The sequence below is a fragment of the Pygoscelis adeliae genome, unplaced genomic scaffold (genome assembly GCF_000699105.1).
Source record: "Pygoscelis adeliae isolate BGI_AS28 unplaced genomic scaffold, ASM69910v1 Scaffold90, whole genome shotgun sequence".
In the NCBI taxonomy this organism is placed as follows: domain Eukaryota; kingdom Metazoa; phylum Chordata; class Aves; order Sphenisciformes; family Spheniscidae; genus Pygoscelis; species Pygoscelis adeliae.
Window position 1 is genome coordinate 1,019,761 of NW_008824000.1, and position 6,448 is coordinate 1,026,208.

Consider the following 6,448-nt stretch of genomic DNA (forward strand, 5'->3'; position numbering starts at 1 on the left):
TCAAGGCAGACCATTATCAGAACTTCCTTCTCAAAGCTCATCTAGTCTTCCAGCTTCTGACAGTCCTTAACTTTAGGAAAAAAAATTTTAAAAAGATCAAAACAAAACCACAACCCTCCCCTGCCCCCTGCCCTTGGATCTACCTCAGAGTTACTGAGGCTAGGACACATTCTATCTTTAAATGAGTTTTCTTTCTGGAAACTCTTCTGGAGGTTTTGTTTGTGTATTTGTTTTCTGGCAAGTAATTTCTTCCTGTTTCATATATAGCTACCTATGCTTTGAGCTAGATACTTTACTGGTTTAAATTTTCGTATCTTTCCTTTAATTCTCCATTGAATGGCCCATTGATTCCAAAACAGTATATTTACAACAGGGTACAGGAAACGTCATTCTTTTCCTTGGTTGGCTAGCAGCAGGCAGTGACATCTCCCATTGGGAGTAGTACCTTTGCACTGTTCAAATGTGCGTATAACTTAGATGCTGATATTGATGTTCACAGTAATGATGTTTGTCATCTGCTCCATTGCAGATGTGAGCAGCTCTTTCCCACTTAGCACTACATAATAAGGTGTCACTCCCACGGTTCTTTAAGCTTCTTTCTTTATTCAGAGATTTTGGTGAACTTTATTTCTACTTTCTCTTTTTATGAGCAAAGCACGACTTTGTTAGATTATTTAAGGTATGTACTATATTTTTAAAATCTCAACATTAAGACCAGTTTTTGCCCTTAAAACTGTGAGTATTGCTAACATAGGTTTCCTTTTGCTCCCACACTATTTTGTGCTACTATATTGCTTATTATAAGATACAATATTGCCAGTGGTTATAATAATGATCTTTAACATCTGTTCTTTGCAAATTCCAACTGTTCCTTAATTTGGTGCCATATTTAAAAATAATTACCTTCTTTCAGACTTCCAGTTTAATATCAAGTTATATTTCATATCATTGTATTTTACAAGGTAGCTGATTTTGTTTCTTTTATTGTACAGTTGATTCTTAGCTTATAACAGATTACAATTTCTCTCACCCTGGGTAAATTTGATGGAGTGAATAGTACTCCTTATTATCTGCTTCCATCAACAACTTTCTTTCAAGCCTGGCAGAAAAGAAACAAACAATCTGGACATATTACCACGTTATCCTGAGCAGGAATTTGGGTGTACTAGAATCTGGAGATACCTGTACTGCATATCTAATGCTGTTGCTCTTTCCTTGTAACTGCTCTTCCACACAGAGCTGAGTATTCCTTTTTTTTTTTTTTTTTTTTTTAGCAATACTTTGGAAAACTATGTGTTTTAGCCTTTTACTATAAAGAGATTTTTAGTATAAGGCAAGTCACCTTTGTGATACTTTCTTTACATTAGGCTTGGAAATCCCTCCAACCACTAGACTGCTCATGCACCTGCTCCAAAAACAAGAAATAGAACAATTCTGAACACAAATCTTGAATGTTATGGGTCAGATAGTAAATTCTGAGTTATCATTTTTTTACATATTAAAACTTTGGTGGAGTTATTTGCTCAGATTCTAACTTACTCTCCATTTCGTCAAGAAGTGCAGCCTAACCAGTCCTTGTGCCCAAGCAGAGTACTTCACCCCACCGTAGTGGGTATCATGACACATACTTTCAACTTACACATTTTGTGGAAAGGCTTCACTTATTCAGGCCAATGTGCAGTATTACCACCATTTGAAAAACCTGAGCTCTCTTCCAGATCTGCCCTACTCTGTAGAAAACACTTTTTGCCTTTCTTTGTCTTCAAGGTAAGGTTGGACAAACCTGAAACCACCTAAGGATTTGATCAGGCTCTTGATACAGATAGTTCAGAAAAAGAAGTGGGAATCATGTTACCCCACAACCACTTACTGCAGTATTTTTATAACTTCCTGGACTGGGTTAACATTACCAACTGTTGAAGACTGGCTCCTATTCTAGCTAGATCTTGGCCTCATTCATTGTGGCTATTGCAACATTTCTGCAATGACTTCCGTACTGATACTGGACCTATTCCAATTTTCTGCTGAACATAACTTAGGTAACCTTGAAAGTCATGAACACGAACATTCTCAGAGGAAGCCATGGTCATGCACAAATATCTTTAAAGATGGTTGTGAGTGGTTATCCCTCTTAAGTTTATTACAGTTTAGATAAAGAAGGCTGGAAATTGCATTAAGTTATTAATAACACACCTTGTAAGCTTGTATACAATTTCTACTTGTATATGGTAGAAATGCAGTCAAATACAGTCAAAATGAATTTTATGTATATAAAATGCCTGGATAACTTTAATTTTTTCTTACAGACAAGGAAAGTAATTTGAATTAATCAAGAACTGAATACAAAGTAGACACAGATACACAATTTTTGGCTTTTAAAAATATCTGTGAAAATCTAAAATTCTAGTTTTCATTTGTACTTACAGCTATACTTCCTGAATGGCAAGGCACAGAAGCTGAGATCTCAGAACTTTTTTTTTTTCCTGTTTCTGATCTACTAGAGTCACTGAGCAGCATATTCAAAATCTTATACAAACATATATTTTTGGAAAATGGACAGCTTTTCAAACTCACAGATAATGGACAATTCAAAGATGACAAGCTCATTGCACTGGAAGTGCTCTGGTCTGAACATACAAAATTTTGCAAGTTTTACTTTTACTGTTGACAGAAAAATCTATTTTCTGATGTTTTCCTGATTATGCTTAAAATGAACAGAGCATATACAGATGATGAATTATTTTTTTAAATTTATGAATAACAGACTTAACCTTTAAAAAGAGCAGAAGAACCTTTCATTTTCCATTGAAATATTTAGATTACATATTTTTTGGATGAAGGAACTTACTCTTTTCTCCGTATGTACAAAACTTAACACAATAAACATGTTATTTGTTAGAGTCTCCTAGACATTACTGTACATAATATGAAAAACTAACAATATTATTAACCTAGTGGGGTAGCACTTTAGAATAAATTTATTCTTTGAGCTGTGCCCTTAATTTTTACAGAATTACATTTCTAGTAGTTTGAAGGATTTATGAAATAAATCAAAGATGTAAAGATGTAATATGAAAGAGTGAGTTGGTTTGTGACAATGTATTGGCCTTAGAAGCAAAAAGGGCAGAAAGTCAAATAAAACTAAAAATGAAATGTCTTATCATTGACCTCTAAGGAATGAATATTATTCCTTGTAATAGGGAATGTTAATTTTATTACTTACAAATTATGTTTTGAACAGCTCTACTTTCCCTTTCATATTGCTTATTTTAAGAATGATTGTAAAATTTTAGGTTGAAAAAAGTACTAATATGTAAATTTTGTGTTATGTGACATTAAAAACAGAAGATGAGAAAGCCTTAATTTTCTGATGAATCTTAGGATATTATTCTGAATACTTTGTTTCTGCTTTTGTTGAAGATGGCCTTTTTGAAATAGTCCTACTGGCATATAATACTTTACATACCCACTGTAGCTGGTTAGTCAGATAAATTAATTGAGAAAAATTAATCTGTGATGTTTGTATCAGAGATTCTTTGGGCATTTAGGGACAAGATCATCTAACTTTCACCAGAAATATCATTACTAGACTACAAGCTGAATTTATTTACTGTGTTAAAGAAGAAATATTTGAATATTAATGTTCCTACCACGTAGGTTCCAGGAAGTTTTATGAAGCAGGAGAAAATAACAATTTTTTACTTCAATCAATTGTCATGATACATTGTCTGCATGTAATTTTTTTGAGAACTTAGTTTATTGCTTATAATAATCAGATTAATGTTTACTAAGTTAATGAAGCTTACTTTTTTCCTTCTAATAATTGAACATGCAGAGTATATGCTTTGACCTAGGAAGAGATTGCAAAACTGAAGCTATTAATATCTTCTTAAATTTTCCTGTTGAATCTCTTAACTAAAATGGGAATGCAACATTCTCTTTTTCACCTATTATCTATATTGTGTATGCCTGTGTGCATACTAAATCATTTTTTGCTTTGTTCAGAATGCTGAGCAAAGTCATATAAATAACGACTTGTAAGCATTAACTTTTTTGCTTGAAAATCTCAAAAACATCATGGTATATGGCAAACATTAACTCATCTGATGAATAAAGAATCTTAAACTCTGAAACACTGTGGTACATGCATACTTGTGCTACCAGTTTGGTGCATCCAAGTTGTAGAGTAGGTTGCTTGGATTCCCCTGAATTATTTAGTCCCAAAACTTGTTATGAACAATGGGCAACAAACACACATTATCTTCAAAATCAAGAATTTGTTACTCTAATTAAAGTCTCAAGAGTCTAATGAAATAATAATTATTATTAGCTCAATTACCACCTTAATAAGTTGTAGTTCAAAATATATACGATTAAAATTAATATGCTAAAATTTCCTAGTATGTTCCCCTTTTCTTTGGAGAAGTGTTCACCCCCTCTAGTGCCCTGCTGGGTGCTAAGGTCAATAGCTTCAGTGTGGGTTGAGGGAAATTGTACACTGAAACTTCAGCATCCCTAGCCCTTCACTAGAAGGAGCTAAATGTTGATATGGATAGCATCTTCCCCGTCACCGCCTGAAGCAATTTTTTTTTACATTTGTAGTACCTTGCTCTTTCTTCATTGGCCTGCAGGACAACGTCACAGCCAAATGCACTATATATGATATGTTTTACATGTTTACCCACGATATCAGGTTGCATTCTTTTCATAAAAAAGCAGTATCTCATCTCTGGTACTATCCTATGCTCATAATTTGAAGTCCTCTGCTCTTATCCTGTGCCTCCCCTGCTCTATGCAGCATTTCATTCCAGGGTCATAGATAGTTCATTCTACACCAAAAAGCTGCTGAATATGAATATCAAGCAGCTACCAAAATGTATATAGCTATACACACAAACACATATGCATGTGTTTGTGTTATGTAACTATTGTATACATAGTTACACAATTTTACAAAGCTAAACAAAGATAAAATAAAAGCAGATAATTATTAATCTGATCATTGGATAATAGCTTTTATGGTTAAACAAGATAAAAAAGATCTTCAGAAATTAATCCAGACAAAGCCTGGTAAGTCCTAGAACATGTGTTGTTTTCTCAACATAAAGCCTGTAGCCTATTACAAGCAATGACGTCATTCTACTGAGCTAGAAGGCTGTGCTTGCTTTCTTGAAAGAGATGGTCCTAAGAAGATGCTTGAAGTTGAATTATAGGATCACAGACTGATTGATTAATTTTTCCAAAGTCAGCCAATATGTCACTGACAGTAGAACTCTGATTAACTGATTGTCTTCGTAGATTCCAACATAGTAGATATTTTTTCAATTAATATAGAGCCATGTGGGGGACTATGCAGAAATTATTCTCTCCAGGTCAGGCCTGGAGCACATTTGTAAGGCAGAATTTACAATGGCATATGCCATTTAATTTTGTTTTCTGTAACATAGTTTAAACTAACGAGCTGTAAATCTTGAAATTGCTACTTTTGTCATAACAAATACAGTCCAGACTGTTGGTAGCAAAGATCTGAAGCAATATTTGGGTTTAAGAATTTACTTCACTGAGAAACTATGATTCTATAGAGATGGTAAAATGGAGATACCAATGCTGGAAGAAACCAAGCTGGCAAGTCCATATAATGTAGTGCAGAACTATATGGCTATGGGTACACTGTTTATTAAGTTTAGCTCTGATATTCTTCTTCATAACAGTTTCAGTGATCTTCCATACTCCAACCAGGTAACCTCCATCACTAGAGAATCCTCCACAGCATACAGGGGCCCTGCATACCAGGACATGTTTAGCTTTCTAGCAGATACAGCACTCATCACTGAGATTAAGATGAGGGATAAGATAAAGAGCTATATTTATCATTACTGCAAAGTCTGTCATTTTATTGCAGAGTAGAACAATTTTATGAGGGTACATAGAATGACATAAGCTCAGAAGTGTAACCAGGCAGATAAATCCTGTCTTTTGGTACCTTTGGTACATTAGTACCTGTTGAAAGAAGCTACATACATATCACCTCTGGATCTTAGTTTCTAGACTTACTAACTCAGATTTCCACTATCTCATGCATCTTTGCACAGTTTTATGGTGTAAACATTCAGATTTCAAATCTGCATTTGGATACAGGCATGACATTTCTGTTGAAGAGAAAAGAAGATTTAACCTTCACAGCTTATAAAATATTCACATATAAAAAACCAAGACACAGTGAAAAGTTTTGCCTAATGGTCAAATGTACTATTTTGGGGCTGCAGTTTAAGCATTATTTCAATTTGTCATATTGGAATTAAAACCAGGGTAACACAAATAAATTACAGTACTATACTAATGAAAGTTATGCCAGACTTTTTATCTTAGGTGAACACTGAAAAATGTTTCATTTTTTTCCCTGTGAAATAAAAATCAAACATTTTAATTAGTTTAATAGCAATAATAA